The sequence below is a fragment of the Bos indicus genome, chromosome 18, assembly GCF_029378745.1.
Source record: "Bos indicus isolate NIAB-ARS_2022 breed Sahiwal x Tharparkar chromosome 18, NIAB-ARS_B.indTharparkar_mat_pri_1.0, whole genome shotgun sequence".
Lineage (NCBI taxonomy): Eukaryota > Metazoa > Chordata > Mammalia > Artiodactyla > Bovidae > Bos > Bos indicus.
Genome location: NC_091777.1, coordinates 61,061,011 through 61,078,630, shown reverse-complemented (window position 1 = coordinate 61,078,630; position 17,620 = coordinate 61,061,011). Strand labels below are relative to the sequence as shown.

The 17,620-nt window shown below is 41.8% G+C and overlaps 1 pseudogene; it reads left to right on the top strand.

Annotated features, from left to right (window-relative positions):
* Positions 1–1,085: 1,085 nt before the first annotated feature.
* On the top strand, positions 1,086–17,571 carry LOC139177191 (zinc finger protein 502-like; annotated as a pseudogene).
* The last annotated feature ends 49 nt before the right edge of the window (positions 17,572–17,620 follow it).

Genomic DNA, 17,620 nt, shown 5'->3' with positions numbered 1-17,620 from the left:
TATGTGAACTGTGAACTTCATGATGTTCAAGCTGGTTTTAGAAAAGGCAGAGGAACCAGAGATCAAATTGCCAACATCTGCTGGATCATGGAAAAAGCAAGAGAGTTCCAGAAAAACATCTATTTCTACTTTATTGACTATGCCAAAGCCTTTGAGTGTGTGGATCACAATAAACTGTGGAAAATTCTGAAAGAGATGGGAATACCAGACCACCTGACCTGCCTCTTGAGAAATCTGTATGCAGGTCAGGAAGCAACAGTTAGAACTGGACGTGGAACAACAGACTGGTTCCAAACAGGAAAAGGAGTACGTCAAAGCTGTATATTGTCACCCTGCTTATTTAACTTATATGCAGAGTACATCATGAGAAACACTGGACTGGAAGAAGCACAAGCTGGAATCAAGATTGCCGGGAGAAATATCAATAACTTCAGATATGCAGATGACACCACCCTTATGGCCGAAAGTGAAGAGGAACTCAAAAGCCTCTTAATGAAAGTGAAAGTGGAGAGTGAAAAAGTTGGCTTAAAGCTCAACATTCAGAAAACGAAGATCATGGCATCCGGTCCCATCACTTCATGGGAAATAGATGGGAAACAGTGGAAACAGTGTCAGAGTTTATTTTCCTGGGCTCCAAAATCACTGCAGCCATGAAATTAAAAGACGCTTACTCCTTGGAAGGAAAGTTATGTCCAACCTAGATAGCATATTCAAGAGCAGAGACATTACTTTGCCAACAAAGGTCTGTCTAGTCAAGGTTATGGTTTTTCCAGTGGTCATGTATGGATGTGAGAGTTGGACTGTGAAGAATGCTGAGCGCCGAAGAATTGATGCTTTTGAACTGTGGTGTTGGAGAAGACTCTTGAGAGTCCCTTGGACTTCAAGGAGATCCAACCAGTCCATTCTGAAGGAGATCAACCCTGGGATTTCTTTGGAAGGAATGATGCTAAAGCTGAAACTCCAGTACTTTGGCTACCTCATGTGAAGAGTTGACTCATTGGAAAAGACTCTGATGCTGGGAGGGATTGGGGGCAGGAGGAGAAGGGGACGACAGAGGATGAGATGGCTGGATGGCATCACTGACTTGATGGACGTGAGTCTGAGTGAACTCCGGGAGTTGGTGATGGACAGGGAGGCCTGGTGTGCTGTGATACATGGGGTCGCAAAGAGTCGGACACGACTGAGCGACTTAACTGAACTAAACTGATCCTGCTTGAGGACACTTTCTCCTTCCTGAAAACCTTCCGACTTATCCTGATATCTTAGAATTTATATTATAGGAGCGGGTCTGATTCCGTTCAGTTCAGTCCCTTAGTCCTGTCTATTTGTGACCGCGTGTACCACAGCACACCAGGCCTCCCTGTCCATCACCAACTCCCGGAGTTTCATCAAACTCATGTCCATTGTGTCAGTGATGCCATCCAACCATCTCATCCTCTGTCGTCCCCTTCTCCTCCCGCCTTCAATCTTTCCCAGCATCACAGTCTTTTCAAATGAGTCAGGTCTTCACATAAGCTCTCCAAAGTACTGTAGTTTCAGCTTCAGCGTCAGTCCTTCCAATGCATATTCAGAACTGATTTTCTTTAGGATGGACTGGTTGGATCTCCTTAGAGTCTAAGGAAGTTCCAAAAGTCTTTTCCAACACCACAGTTTAAAAGAATCAGTTCTTTGGTGCTCAGCTTTCTTTGCAGTCCAACTCTCATATCCATACATGACTATTGGAAAAGCCATGTCTTTGACTAGACAGACCTTTGTTGGTAATGTCTCTGCTTCTTAATACGCTGTCTAGATTGGTCATACCTTTTCTTCCAAGGAGCAAGCGTCTTTTATTTTCATGGCTGCAGTCACCATATGCAGTGATTTTGGAGCCCCTCCCCCCCCCCCAAATAAAGTCTATCACTGCTTAGATTGTTTCCCCAACTATTTGCCAAGAAGTGATGGGACCAGATGCAGTGTTCTTAGTTTTCTGAATGTTGAGTTTTAAGACAACTTTTTCACTCTCCTCTTTCAGTTTCTTTTTATTTTTTTCAAGAAAGAAGATCCTTTCTTTACATTGAGTTGAGCTCTTCTTCCAAGAAAAAAAAAAAAAAAGTGTCTCATATTTATTTTGTCCTGAATTCTTTTCTTAATTTAAGTATAGTTGCTGTACAGTATTACATTAGTTTCAGGTATATACCATAGTGATTCAGTATTTTTACAAATTATACTCCATTAAAAGTTATCACAAGACAATGGGAATAATTCCCTATGCTATACAATATATCCTTGTTACTTATCTATTTTATACATGGTAGTTTTTTTAACTTATTTATTTTAATTGGAGGCTAATTACAATATTGTAGTGATTTTCTCTTTCAGTTTCATCAAGAGACTCTTTAGTTCTTCTTCGCTTTCTGCCATAAGGGAGGTGTCATCTGCATATCTGAGGTTATGGATATTTCTCCTGGCAGTCTTGACTCCAGCTTGTGCTTCATCCAGCCCAGCATTTTTCATGATGTACTGTGCATATAAGTTAAATAAGCAGGGTGAAAATATACAGCCTTGAGTAGTCCTTTCCCAATTTGGAACCAGTGTGTTTCCCCATGTCCAGTTCTAACTTGCTTCTTGACCTGCATTCAGATTTCTCAGGAGGCAGGTCAGGTGGTCTGATGTTCCCATCTCCTGAAGAATTTTCCACAGTTTGTTGTGATCCACTCGGTCATAGGCTTTGGCATAGTCAATAAAGGGGTCTGGGTCTAGTAGGATCTTTCTGTTGTTAAGTTCTAATCCTGTTATCCTCAAACGTAAATTGTCGGAGTGGGTCTGTTAAAATTTTTACAACCTTGAGACATTCTTTTGATTTATTGTAATTACTGATTTAAAAAGTATATAGCTTCCTTGCTTAGACTAGCAAGGGGGGCACTCTCCACCCTCTTCTGATGTCTACGTCAGAAGCTTCTCTGTCCCTTTTTCATGTTAATAAAACTCTGCTACACAAAAGCTCTTGAGTGATCAAGCCTGGTGCCTGGTCCCTGGTCCCGAAGTTAAATCTTGTTTGGAGATCATGAATCTGACACCCTTCACTGTAACCTATCACTGCATAGGTTAGTGGTAATTGTATAAGCTCTGTATTATTAAATGCTGCTGCTGCTAAGTCGCGTCAGTCGTGTCCGATTCTGTGCGACCCCATAGAAGGCAGCCCACCAGGCTCCTCTGTCCCTGGGATTCTCTAGGCAAGAACACTGGAGTGGGTTGTCGTTTCCTTCTCCAATGCATGAAAGTGAAAAGTGAAAGTGAAGTCGCTCAGTCGTGCCCGACTCTTAGCGACCCCATGGACTGTAGCCTACCAGGCTCCTCTGTCCATGGGACTCTCCAGGCAAGAGTACTGGAGTGGGGTGCCATTGCCTTCTCTGATAGTATCAAATAGGCACACCTAGTATTAAATAGGTACACCTTTTCTTAATTTCACAGTTACACACTTACTTTGCCTTCATAGTACTTGATCAGTATCTCAGGATCTGATGTTATGTGTTTGTTAGTGTTAAATAGGTGATTTGAATAAAGATTTTGGGGAAATCATTTTCCAGGCTGTATTAACATTCTCCCTTGCATTCTCGTCTCAACTGAATATATCACTCTTCGTGATCCTATGGACTATACAATCCATGGAATTCTTTAGGCCAGAATACTAGTGTGGGTAGCCCTTCCCTTCTTCAGGGGGATCTTCCCAACCCAGGGAATGAACCGAGGTCTCCTGCATTATGTACTTTGCATATAAGTTAAATAAGCAGGGTGACAATTGGCAGTCTTGACAGATTCCTTTCCCAATTTGGAACTAGTCCGTTGTAAAATGTCCAGTACTGTTTCTTCTTGACTTGCATTCAGATTTGTCAGGAGGCAGGTAAGGTGGTCTTGTATTCTCAACTTGTTAAGAATTTTCCACACTTTGTTTTCATCCACACCATCAAAAGCTGTGGCGTAGTCAATAAAGCCTAAGTAGATATTTTCCTGAAACTGTCTTGCTTTTCCTATGATTCAACGGGTGTTGGCAATTTAATCTCTGGTTCCTCTGCCTTTTTTAAATCCAGGTTGAACATCTGGAAGTTCTCAGTTCATATACTGTTGATGCCACACTTGAAGAATTTTGAACCTTACTTTGGTAGTATGTGAAAGGAGTGCAGTTGTGCGGTAGTTTGAGCATTCTTTGCCATTGCCTTTCTTTGGGATTGGAATGAAACCTGACCTTTTCCAGTCCTGTGGCCACAGCTGAGTATTCCAAATTAGATGGCATATTGAGTGCAGCACTTTAGGAACATCATCTTTTAGGACTTGAAACAGCTCAACGGGAATTCTATCACCTCCATTAGCTTTTTTCATAGTAATCCTTCCCATGGCCCACTTGACTTCAGGCTCCAGGATGTCTGCCTCTAGGTGAGTCATCACATGTCCTGATTATATTAGTCATTAAGATGTTTTTTTTATATATCTCTTCTGTGTATTCTTCTCCCTTTTTCTTAATGTTTTGCACTTCTGTTAGGTCCATACTATTTCTGTCCTTTATTTTGCCCATCTTTGTATGAAAAGTTCCCTTGGTATATCAATTTTCTTGAAGGGATATCCAGTCTTCCCCATTCTGTTGATTGCCATCCCACGTTGGTCTCCACATAGCTATGAGTACACGTCCCTGTGTTTCTACTATATTTTTAAAAGGTTCTCTTCTTATTTAATTTCTTAAGAACTAGAACTTTATTAAGTTTATCTTATTTGTAATCCACTTCCTCGGACACTGTCTTATGTGTCCTCAGTTTCTGATTAGTTTTGTGTCACTATCATCTATGATTTTTAGATTGAAACATCTAATAGGACATTCTCAGAAACGTGTGAAAAGAAGTGGATTAAAGAATTATCAGGAGCCTAGGATTTGTGAAAACATCTGGTGTCTCCATGCAAGACGACTAAAAGCAACAAGTAATCATTAGATTGCCTATCTCCTCTTCATTTTGTGATTCTTGAAGGGTTTGATGTGTTGCTTCTCTCTCTATAACCTATTTCTTTGCCATCTCATTTTGTCCAGTTTTCTGTGATCTCTGTTTTGAATGATACAGGAACTTAGTTAGTCTTCCTTCTGGTGTCTGCAACTTGGTGGGTGAGGTTGGTCCAGAGGTTTGTGCACTTATCCCCTTGATCTGGGCTTTGATTGTGTTCCTATGACAAGAGCTTGCCCTGGATATTGAGGGGAAATTCCCCATTGCTCTGGTTTTCACTGCCCTCTCTGTGGTGTGATACCTGCTCCTTGGTGGAATAGAGCCCCAGACCTGTTTCTGAGCTGTGTTTCTGATCTGTGGTGCGAGGCTGGTGGGATTGGGGCACACCCACTGGGAGAGAAGCCACTGAGTATTGCTCCTCTCATAATGTTCACCTCAGAGTGTGCTCTATGTGTCACCTTTTATTCTCCAGCAAGGTCTTGTGTAATCCTATTATTGGCACTGCTTTTGGCCCCAGCTTAAGCATGGGTCGGAGAACACAATGGCACCCCATTCCAGTACTCTTGCCTGGAAAAATCCCATGGACGGAGGAGCCTAGTAGGCTGCAGTCCATGAGGTCGCTAAGAGTCAGACAGGACTGAACGACTTCACTTTCACTTCTTACTTTCATGCATTGGAGAAGGAAATGGCAACCCACTCCAGTGTTCTTGCCTGGAGAATCCCAGGGAAGGGGGAGCCTAGTGGGCTGCCGTCTATGCGGTCGCACAGAGTCGGACACGACTGAAGTGTCTTAGCAGTAAGCATGGGTTACCCAGCTTATTTAACTCATATGCAAAGTACATCATGAGAAATGCTGGGCTGGATGAAGCACAAGCTGGAATCAAGATTGGTGAGAGAAATACCAATAATCTCAGATATGCAGATGACACGACCCTTAGGGCAGAAAGTGAAGAAGAGCTAAAGAGCCTCTTGATGAAACTGAAAGAGGAGAGTGAAAAAGTTGGCTTAAAGCTGAACATTCAGAAAACTAAGATCATGACATCTGGTCCCATCACTTCTTGGCAAATAGATGGGAAACAATGTAAACAGTGACAGACTTTATTTTTTCAGGTTCCAAAATAACTGCAGATGGTGACTGCAGCCATGTAATTTAAGGACGTTTATTCCTTGGAAGAAAAGATATAACCAACCTAGACAGCATATTAAAAAGCAGAGATATTACTTTGCCTACAAAGGTCCATGTAGTCAAAGGTATTATTTTTCCAGTAGTCATGTATGGATTTGAGAGTTGGACTATAAAGAAAGCTGAGCACTGAAGAATTGATAGGATACTGAAAGAGTAACTCCCCAGGTCGATAGGTGTCCAATATGTTACTGGAGATCAGTGGAGAAATAACTGCCAAAAGAATGAAGGGATGGAGCCAAAGCAAAAAAAAAAAAACCCAGTTGTGGATGTGACTGGTGATACAAGCAAGGTCAGATCCTGTAAAGAGCAATATTGCATAGGAACCTGGAATGTCAGGTCCATGGATCAAGGCAAATTGGATGTGGTCAAACAGGAGATGGCAAAAGTGAACATCGACATTCTAGGAATCAGAGAACTGAAATGGACTAGAATGTGTGAATTTAACTCAGATGACCACTATATCTACTACTGTGGGCAGGAATCCCTTAGAAGAAATGTAGTAGCCATCATAATCAACAAAAGAGTCCGAAATACAGTACTTGGATGCAATCTCAAAAACGACAGAATGATCTCCTTCGTTTCCAAGGCAAACCATTCAATATCATGGTAATCCAAGCCTATGCCCCAACCAGTAACGCTGAAGAAGCTAAAGTTGAATGGTTGTATAAAGACCTACGAGACCTTTTAGAACTAACACCCAAAAAAGATGTCCTTTTCATTATAGGGGACTGGAATGCAAAAGTAGGAGGTCAAGAAACACCTGAAGTAACAGGCAAATTTGGCCTTGGAATACAGAATGAAGCAGGCAAAGGTTAATAGAGTTTTGCCAAGAGAACGCACTGGTCATAGCAAACACCCTCTTCCAACAACACAAGAGAAGACTCTACACATGGACATCACAAGATGGTCAACACCGAAATCAGATTGATTATATTCTTTGCAGCCAAAGAGGGAGAAGCTCTATACCATTAGCAAAAACAAGACCGGAAGCTGACTGTAGCCCAGATTATGAACTCCTTATTACCAAATTAAGACTTAAATTGAAGAAAGTAGGGGAAACCACTAGACCATTCAGGTATGACCTAAATCAAATCCCTTATGATTATACAGTGGAAGTGAGAAATAGATTTAAAGGACTAAATCTGATAGAGTGCCTGATGAACTATGGAATGAAGTTCGTGACATTGTACAAGAGACAGGGATCAAGACCATTCCCATGGGAAAAAAATGCAAAAAAGCAAAATGGCTGTCTGGGGAAGGCCTTACAAATAGCTGTGAAAAGAAGAGAAGTGAAAAGCAAAGGAGAAAAGGAAAGATATAAGCATATTAATGCAGAGTTCCAAAGAATAGTAAGGAGAGATAAGAAAGCCTTCCTCAGTGGTCAATGCAAAGAAATAGAGGAAAACAACAGAATGGGAAAGACTAGAGATCTCTTCAAGAAAATTCGAGATACAAAGGGAACATTTCATGCAAAGATGGGCTCAATAAAGGACATAAATGGTATGGACCTAACAGAAGCAGAAGATATCAAGAAGAGGTGGCAAGAATACACAGAAGAACTGTACAAAAAAAAAAAAAAAGGCTTCACAACCCAGATAATCACGATGGTGTAATCACTGACCTAGAGCCAGACATCCTGGAATGTGAAGTCAAGTGGGCCTTAGAAAGCATCACTACGAACAAAGCTAGTGGAGGTGATGGAATTCCACTTGAGCTATTTCAAATCCTGAAAGATGATGCTGTGAAAGTGCTGCACTCAATATGCCAGCACATTTGGAAAACTCGGCACTGGCCACAGGACTGGAAAAGGTCAGTTTTCATTCCAATCCCAAAGAAAGGCAATGCCAAAGAATGCTCAAACTACTGCACAGTTGCACTCATCTCACATTCTAGTAAAGTAATGCTCAAAATTCTCCAAGCCAGGCTTCAGCAATATGTGAACTGTGAACTTCCAGATGTTCAAGCTGGTTTTAGAAAAGGCAGAGGAACCAGAGATCAAATCGCCAACATCCACTGGATCATGGAAAAAGCAAGAGAGTTCCAGAAAAACATCTATTTCTGCTTTATTGACTATGCCACAGCCTCTGACGGTGTGGATCATAATAAACTGTGGAAAATTCTGAAAGAAAGGGGAATACCAAATCACCTGAACTGCCTCTTGAGAAACCTATATGTAGGTCAGGAAGCAACATTTAGAACTGGACATGGAACAACAGACTGATTCCAAATAGGAAAAGAAGTACGTCATGGCTATATGGTCACCCTCCTTATTTAACTTATATGCAGAGTACATCATGAGAAATGCTGGGCTGGAAGAAGCACAAGCTGGAATCAAGATTGCCAGGAGAAATAGCAATAACCTCAGATATGCAGATGACACCACCCTTATGGCAGAAAGTGAAGAGGAACTAAAAAGCCTCTTGATGAAAATGAAAGAGGAGAGTGAAAAAATTGGCTTAAAGTTGAACATTCCAAAAACTAAGATTATGGCATATGGTCCCATCACTTCATGGGAAATAGATGGGGAAACAGTGGAAACAGTGTCAGACTTTATTTTGGGGGGCTCTAAAATCCCTGCAGATGGTGATTGCAGCCATGAAATTAAAAGACACTTACTCCTTGGGAGGAAAGCTATGACCAACCTAGACACCATATTCAAAAGCAGGGACATTAATTTTCCAACAAAGGTCCATCTAGTCAAGGCTATGGTTTTTCCAGTGGTCATATATGTATGTGAGAGTTGGACTGTGAAGAAAGTTGAGTGCCAAAGAATTGATGCTTTTGAACTGTGGTGTTGGAGAAGACTCTTGAGAGTCCCTTGGAAGGCAAGAAGATCCAACCAGTCCATCCTAAAAGAAATCAGCCCTAAATATTCATTCGAACGACTGATGCTGAAGCTGAAACTCCAGTACTTTGGCCACCTGATGCGAAGATGTGACATTGGAAAAGACTCTGATACTGGGAAAGGTTGAAGACAGGAGCAGAAGGGGACAACAGAGGATTAGATGGTTGGATGACATCATTGATTCAATGGACATGAGTTTGAGTAAACTCCGGGATTTGCTGATGGACAGGGAGGCCTGGTGTGATGCAGTCCATGGGGTCCCAAGAGTCGGACAGGACTGAGGGACTGAACTGAACTGAATCACTCAGATGACTGTTAGGAGGAAACCTCAGTAATTGTAACTAGAGACCTGCTTACAACAGGGCAGCTGGTTTTTCTCTTAGGAAGTGAGTCCAGAAAGAATGAGGGAGACCGGAACCCACATGGTCGTTTATAATATAACCACAGAAACGACATACTGTTACTCCTGCCAGAATCTGTTGATACACATATTGATCCTGTTAATTGTTGCTGCTGCTGCTGAAGTGATTATGTTCTACTTTTCGTCACTGAGGAGACACCTATCTTCATACACTCACACAAAGGGCTTTTGAATTTTCCTCTTTTTTCAACTTGCTGAAAACAGCACGGCTTCCCAGAGGCAGCTCTCAAAATTTTTCTCTTTAGCCTTAAGTTGTGTGAAACATTAACTTAGAACAGGCAGAAAGCAGCTCTGCTCCAGAGGAAATCAGATTTACAGACATCAAAATGTAGAGAAAGGAAGCACAGCTGGACAGAAGGACCAACAGACCCAAAACTGACAGGGGCGAGGGTGAGGGGATACAAGGCTCCGCCCCTACTGGCCCCCTACTACGTATCTGAGCTTCCGCCCTCGTCCCACCCTCTCCCCTTACATCCCCTCTCGTTGGCTGCGGCGTAGCGCATTCACCTTCCTCTGTACCGGATCTTCCGCCCGCGCGTGCGCAGTATCCTGCAGACCCGGAATTGAGTTTAAATGAGCGATAGAGAGTTCTGGTCAGTTTGAATGTTTGTTTGTTTAAAATCTGAATTTCGTAGTCCCACAGCCTGTTGTCCTTCACACGTGGGTTTCCGGGGTCTCTGTGGCCGTTCAAACTACCGTCCCCATTTTCCCGGCCCCAGTGTGTCTTCGGATCGCGTGAAAAGTTCTGAAGTCCTTTAGCTTAGCTGCCGTGTCCCTGGGGCCCAGGTCCGCTTGCTGTTAATATAGTTCTAGAGTCCATGTCCTTCTCTGGCAGTTCTGCCTTCTAACTTGTAGAGACCGCTGCTGAAAGTCCTGCATTGCCCAACCGCTAGGTCCCTGATCCACGAAGAGGTGAAAGAGGCTCTATTCTGTATGGAGTTTGGTCAGGGTCTCGCCTAAGGTTTGAAGGGTGGGTCTGCCTAGAACGTGTGGTTTTCACAGGAAGGGCCGCGAGTTCTGAAGAAAACAATAAAACTAAAAATACCTCGTTTGATCTCTGTTCCAGAATCCCTCCTGTGTCAGTGGCCGTACAGGATTTTGTTTTGTACCTGTTGAGATCCTCCCTGTGTGTGTGGCTGTGTTACAGGGACCTCAGTGTATTTTTCTGAGTATTGGACAGCCTGTTTTCAACACTCAGGGGTCACTTCCCAAGACTGATCTTACCTGAGAGTGAAGCCCAGAGAAAGAGGAAAGCAGTCAGAAATGACTCGTTTCGAGATAAGAGGCATAGTCCTTTTGATAGTTCTGTCTGTCTTTCCTGAAATGCTCTTTTTTTGGACTTGATAAGCTCCTTAACTTCTGAACGGGTTTGTTTGAACTTACCCATAGTCTTCATCCGAAGGGACCCGTTGCCCTCCTGGCATATCGGTGTGTCAGAAAACCGTATTGCCAGCCAAAGAAGCTCACTCAAGCTTTTAAGTCCCGAGTTTTTGTTGGGGTTTAGCTACATAGGCATGGTTGATAACATCTCCAACATTCTCCCCTCCTTAGAAGTTGGGTTGGGTTAATAAGCCCACCTGGCTTAAAGCCCCGTACCTCTAGTCACTTCATTGGTCTTTGTGAAATGACCAGCTTCACAACCTGAGTCATTTTCTTATTAAACTATGGGCCCACTTGTAAGTCCTCTTGTTAGCATAAATTATCAGGGACAACGGAGAGTAATAAAGCCACTTCAGTCACTAAGGAAATTCCAAGAGGGGAAAAAACTTAAATTCCAAGAGTAAAAGCTAACTTTCAGAACCTGTGGGCCAAAGCCTGCTAAATTCTCTTATTCTTTTGAAATTTTAATATTTATTTAGTTTTGGCTATGCTGGGATTTTGCTGATGCACTTGGGCTTTCTCTGTTGTGATTAGGAGGAGCTACTATCTTGTTGTGGAGCTCTGGCTCTAAGGCACGGGTTCAGTTGTTGTATTCATAACTGGCAGGCTCTAGAGCAGGTGGGCTTCAGTAGTTGTGTCACAGTAGCTTAGTTGCTCCCAGGCTTGTGGGATCTTCCCTGACCAGGGATGGAACCCGTGTCCCCTGCATTGACAGGCAGATTTCTACCCACTGGACCATCAGGCATGTCCCTAAGTTCTTTATTACACAACGTTGAAACCTAAATCTTTGCTTTATGCTGTGTGGTATTTTTTCCCCTCTGATTTTTGATGTTGCTTTGGAATACCTCACCTCTTACATGATTACAAAATATAATGTTGTGTTTCATCCTACTCTTTTATTGTTCAAAATAATGTCCAAGTCTCTCTTTAGGTGAGCTTCTTTGGCTACCTTGTAGCTATTTTGCTTCATTTAGTTTAAAATAATGTGAACTAGTCTATACAGTGATAGCTTCATATATAACTTGGCAGGTTCCCTCTATTTAGGCTTTTTTGATTTTTATATTCAAAATTATGTTAGCTCTCTAGATACAGCTGAGACTTAACATTTGAAATATCCATGTTTGTTTTGAGTTTGAATTGTTTTGAATTTGCAGTCACTGAAGTCTTTGTGTCACTACATCTTCCAATTAAACTTGTGATTTTCAGAGTTTATCTCTGAAACTCAAAGCGTTTTCAAATAAATTCTCATGAGATCCTAGGAGATTCTCCATCATATTTTTAATTGTTGTTCCTCGCTCTTAAGGTTTTTAGATTATACGAAGACATCTTTTGTAAAAGTTCTTATTGGAATATAACTGTTTTACAATGTACATCAAAGAGAATCAGTCTTATGATATATTTGAGCAAGGTCTGGGAGTTGGTGATGGACAGGGAAGCCTGGCATGCTGCCATCCACAGGGTCGCAAACAGTTGGACATGACTGAGCAACTAAATTGAATTGAAGGTGGAAATTAATCATTATACTGACTAATATCCCCTCTTCATTTATTGGTTCTTATAATAGGCTTTTATCTTGTTCCTTCCTCCACAGCATATTTCTCTGTATGATCATTTTGTGCAATTTTCTGTGTTTGTGTTCTGTGTAATGAAAACTGCAGAATCCTAGTTTTTCCTTCTGGTGTCTGTTCCCTGGAGTGTGAGGTTGCTCCACAGGCTTGTGTCCTTATCCCCTTAATAGGGGGTGTGATTGCTGTTATTGTGACCCGAGTCTTCCCTGGATATTGAAGGGAGTTTCCCATTGCTCTCTGGTTATCCCTGCCCTTTTAGGGGCGGAGTCTGCTCCCTGGTTGGTGGAATAGAGTCCCCAGATCTGTTTCTTCACTTTGTTTCTGATCTATGGTGGAGGCAGGTGGGATTGGAGCACACCCACTGGGAGAGAAACCACTGAGTATTGCTCCTCTGAGGATGTTCACCTCTAGGTGTGCTCTGTGTGTCACCTTTTGCACATTGTGTGAGTCTCATGTGACCCTGTGTTGACATTGCTTCTGACCCCACCTTAACCCTGTGTATGCCGGCACATGGCCCTGGGGTCTCTCAGATGTTGTTTTCACCAGGTCACCAGCATACATCCACTGAAATCAGGGGCCAGGATCGCATTCATCATGGAGCTGGACCCGATGTGGTGCTGTGGGGGCAGCTCAGGATCTGGCCTGGCCCATTCCCCTCATGTAAGAGCCCACAAAGTCTACAGCTGCTAAAGCTACACCTGTTGTGACTGAGTGAGGGGGATGGGGTCTGCTTTTCCATTCAAATGCTCTTAAGGGGCTGAGGTTACAAAGCCAGTTGTGGGTGTAAAAGCATTGTTTGTGCAGCTGTGAAGAGAGATTTCAGCTTCTCTTCCTTAACCCTGGGGCTAGCTGTGCTTTCAGCTCCATCTGTGCATGTGGCCGACCCACAGGTGTCTGCTCCAGAGGCTTCCACAGAGCACAGGAGTCTGCTGATGGTGGAGGAGGTGTGTGGGGGGAGGCTGTGGCTGGGGCTCAATAGAGCCCACCCGGGTGGTGGCCCTTCCTGGATGCTGGTGAGGCAGGGGCCAGCACAGAGGGAGAGGGGCTGCAGTGGGCTTCTTCTTTGGTCATCAGTCAGCAATGGTGCTATGCTGTATGGTGGTTCAGGCTTCTGCCACAACATCCCCGTTTATAGAGCTCCTCCCTCCCTGCCTTTCCTGCAGGATGTCCTCTCACAGCCCACAGCAGTCCTCTGCCTGGGTCTGCTCTCTAGACCCCACATTCCAGCACCCAGCCCTTGTCTGCAGTGGTGGACACCCTCTCAGGCTGGGTGGGCAGGGCAGGGGTCAGTACCCTGTGTACACGTCTCACTCTGTGCTGCTGCCACAGACTGTTGGCGTGTTCTCTTTCCACAGAGAATGAGGCTCCTCTTCTGTCTCAACTGGGCTCCCCCAGTGAGGGCCTTCCCTGGATATGGAGACCTGACCTGTCTTCAGATCGCCCCAAGGTTCAGGTCCCACTGCAATTCCTCTCCTGTTCCTTTTCCTTCTTCTTTTTCTTGTCTTATCTGTCAACACAGAAATCTTTCTTGACCTTTTCATTGTCCAAGGCCCTCTGCTTGTGTTCACCAGGGGCTCTGTGAAAATTCTTCCATTTCTGATGTATTCTTGTTGTGTTTGTGGAGAGAGATGAACTCCCATCTCTGCCTGATCCTCTGGCATCTTGATCCTTCTGTCTGTTTTTTATTTTTAAACAAGCAAAGGAGTCATCACTTTTCTTTAAATCGTTAAGGATATTCACTGAGAATAGTAGGTAAAGTAACTTGTTATTTGATATCTTTCAACTCTGTCTCCTCAAGATACCCAGGATTTGATGCTAAAGAATCCAGGGTTAGAAGATGTATTTCCAAAAGCAAACCTAGGAAAATATGAAAGATTTCACCTCAGAACATTTAATGAATGACTGGGAACATATGAGGGCATATGAAAGACAGAGAGGATGTTTATATGGACATAAAGAAACTGAGACAGTTAACATAAGGTACACATCACTGCAAAAAGAAATGAGCAATGCAAGTCAAATTGGGGAAAATGTCAACTTCAGTCTTCAACATCTGATGAGAACTGTAAGTTTTTAAGAAAAGATTTCCATCATTTTTTGAAACATACATGTTCTCTGAAAGGAAACGTGGAAAGCCCGGAAGGTAATCTAGTCTCTACTACAAATACTCATTCCAACAATACTCAATGTAACATATTAAAAAATCATTCAAGTGTATCTGAACACCAGAATTTTAAAAATGAGGGGGAAAACTCACAATATAATTAACTTGAGGGATCTGTGAGCAGGGGGTCATTATTCTTCCACCAACAGATATTTTTTCCCCATGCCAAAATGTATAATGTTGATGATAATGGAAGAGATGTAATCCAACCATCATTGTTTAATACATCCCATGATATGGTTAATATGGAAGAACTTTCCGTGTATAATAAAATGAGTCAACACTTCTGTAAGAGCGTCAGCCCCAATAATTGCAAGAGTATTTATGATGGAGTGAGAGGGTATTCAGGCAATAAAACTGGGTATAAGGTTGAAGGAGACTCAAACCTTATGAAACATCAGGGACCTGAATCTTCAAACAAGGATTCTAAAATTAATAAATGTAGAAATATCTTTTATCAGATGTCAGGTCTTTCTCTATATAAGAGCACTCATACTGGAGAGAAGACTTACAATTGTAGTGAATATGGTAAAATTTCTAATCAGTCTACAGAACTTGTTCAACAGCAGACTATTCAGAATTCACAGAAAGAAAACAAGTGTAAGATATGTGGGAAAGTCTTTGTAACTCATCCGATAGAAGTAGACATAGGAAAATTCATACAGGAAGGAAACCTTTCCCATGTACAGAATGTAGGAAAACATTTATCTTTCGCTCACATCTTACTCAACATCAGTGAATTCATACTGGAGAGAAACCTTACAAATATACAGATTTATTTGCAAAGCCTTTAATCACAACTCAACACTTTCTCAACATCAGCGAATGTATACTGCAGAGAAACCTTATAAACGTACAGAATGTGGCAAAGCCTTTATATGTTGCTCACATCTTACCCAACATCAGCGAATTCATACTGGGGAGAGACCTTATAAATGTAGACAATGTGGCAAAGCCTTTAATCAGAACTCAGGTCTTACTCAACATCAGCGAATGCATACTGGAGAGAAACCTTATAAATGTAAAGAATGTGACAAAGCCTTTCATCGTCTCTCACTTCTTACTGGACATCAGCGAATTCATACTGGGGAGAGACCTTATAAATGTAAAGAATTTGACAAAGCCTTTATCCGTTACTCACATCTCACTTGACATCAGCGAATTCATAGTGGCGAGAGACCTTATCATTGTACAGATGCAAACCTTTACTCGGAGTTCAACTTTAGCTGCACATCATCGAATCCATACTGGGGATAAATGATACAAATGTAAAGAATGTGGCAAAACCTTTATTACAAGTTCAAGTCTTACTCAACATCACCAAATTCATATGGGGGACAGACGTTATAAATGTATGGAATGTGGCAAGGCCTTTATTAACAGTTCTTGTCTTACTAAACATCAGCGAATCCATACTGGGGAGAGACCGTATAAATGCACTGAATGTGGCAAAGCCTTTAATCGGAACTCAATTGTTACTACACATTTGCAAGTTCATGCTGGAGAGAAACCTTATAAATGTACAGAATGTGGCAAAGCCTTTAGTCATGGTGGTCATCTCACTAAACATCTCAGAACACATGCTGCAGAGTGATGATACAAGTGATGGAAGGCATTTGCCCTAAATATACATCAGAAAACAAGAGTTTATACAAGAAACCTATGGAAATGTAACAAATATGTAGAAAACTAATTAAAAATCAAATTGAAATAAATATCAGAGACTGCATACTAAAAAGTATTTCATCAATCATCTTTTTTTTTTTTTTTTTAATTTTCTCTAGTAGGAGAATTACTGTATAGAGAGCAATCCATCGTTTAAAAACATAGAAAATGGATATTTTAGCTAGGATCATGAGATGAAGGTTGATTGTTAGAAAGCTACACTTATTAGCAATGTGTCTTTGTTTACAATGACTTGATTTGAGATTAGTTGAAAAGCAAAATGAATGTAATTCAATGCTCAAATAATCCATACTATGCTTTGTTTCTAGTGTGAATGAAAACAGGTTTTTGACGGGTTAAGCTTCAAAGATTATCCTTTTTATGTTGTGTTGCAACTATCTCTATCTATTCTCCATTAGAAGATGAAGGATATCTTAACGTAAAATGTACAATGAACATCTAAATGGAGGTGTTTGTCATTGATATGAAGTATCCTGTGAGGTTGCCCTAATGTAAGTGATCATGTAATCTTCCAATGTATTAAAGTAAGGCAGAAGATGGTTCTTTTTTTTTTTTTTTAATATTTATTTATTTGGCTGCATCAGATCTTAGTTGCAGCATGTGGGATCTAGTTCCCTGACCAGGGATTGAACCCAGACCCCCACATTGGGAATGCAGAGTCTTAGCCACTGGACCACCAGGGAACTTCTCCAAAAGTCGGTTCTAAATTTTCAATAGTTATATCACTTGAATTGTAAGAACACAATCACAGTTCACTACAATATTGATATATCTTTATAATATCAGCATAAGTGAAGTATATTACTTGACAATGTTGAAATAAAGACAGCATCTGTAATAACCTAGAAATGTATTAGAACCCTTTCAAAAAAGGCATGTAATTAGTGTATTTCTTGTTTACTAAGTGTTTCCTAGGCTTTGTTTTGTAAGTCAAAAACATAATGATCCTCACATCCTTTTATCAGAAAATGAGTATCTTTCTCTGTACTTTTAATCTGATTTAATCATGGATCATACTGCGGCAATGGCACCCCACCCCAGTACTCTTGCCTGGAAAATCCCATGGACGGAGGAGCCTGGTGGGCTGCAGTCCATGGGGTTGCGACTGAACGACTTCACTTTCACTTTTCACTTTCATGCATTGGAGAAGGAATTGGCAACCCACTCCAGTGTTCTTTCCTGGAGAATTCCAGGGATGGCGGAGCCTGGTTGGCTGCCGTCTATGGGGTCACAGAGTCGGACGCAACTGAAGCAACTTAGCAGCAGCAGCATACTGTGGATTGTAAAATGTTTGATTTCAACCTTGTGTGACATTAATACATGGTTATTAATAAAAGTGAATGGTTTCTAGTGTCTCCATTGGTTGTAATGAATGAAGTGTTAAGACTGTGATCAGCAGTCTTACT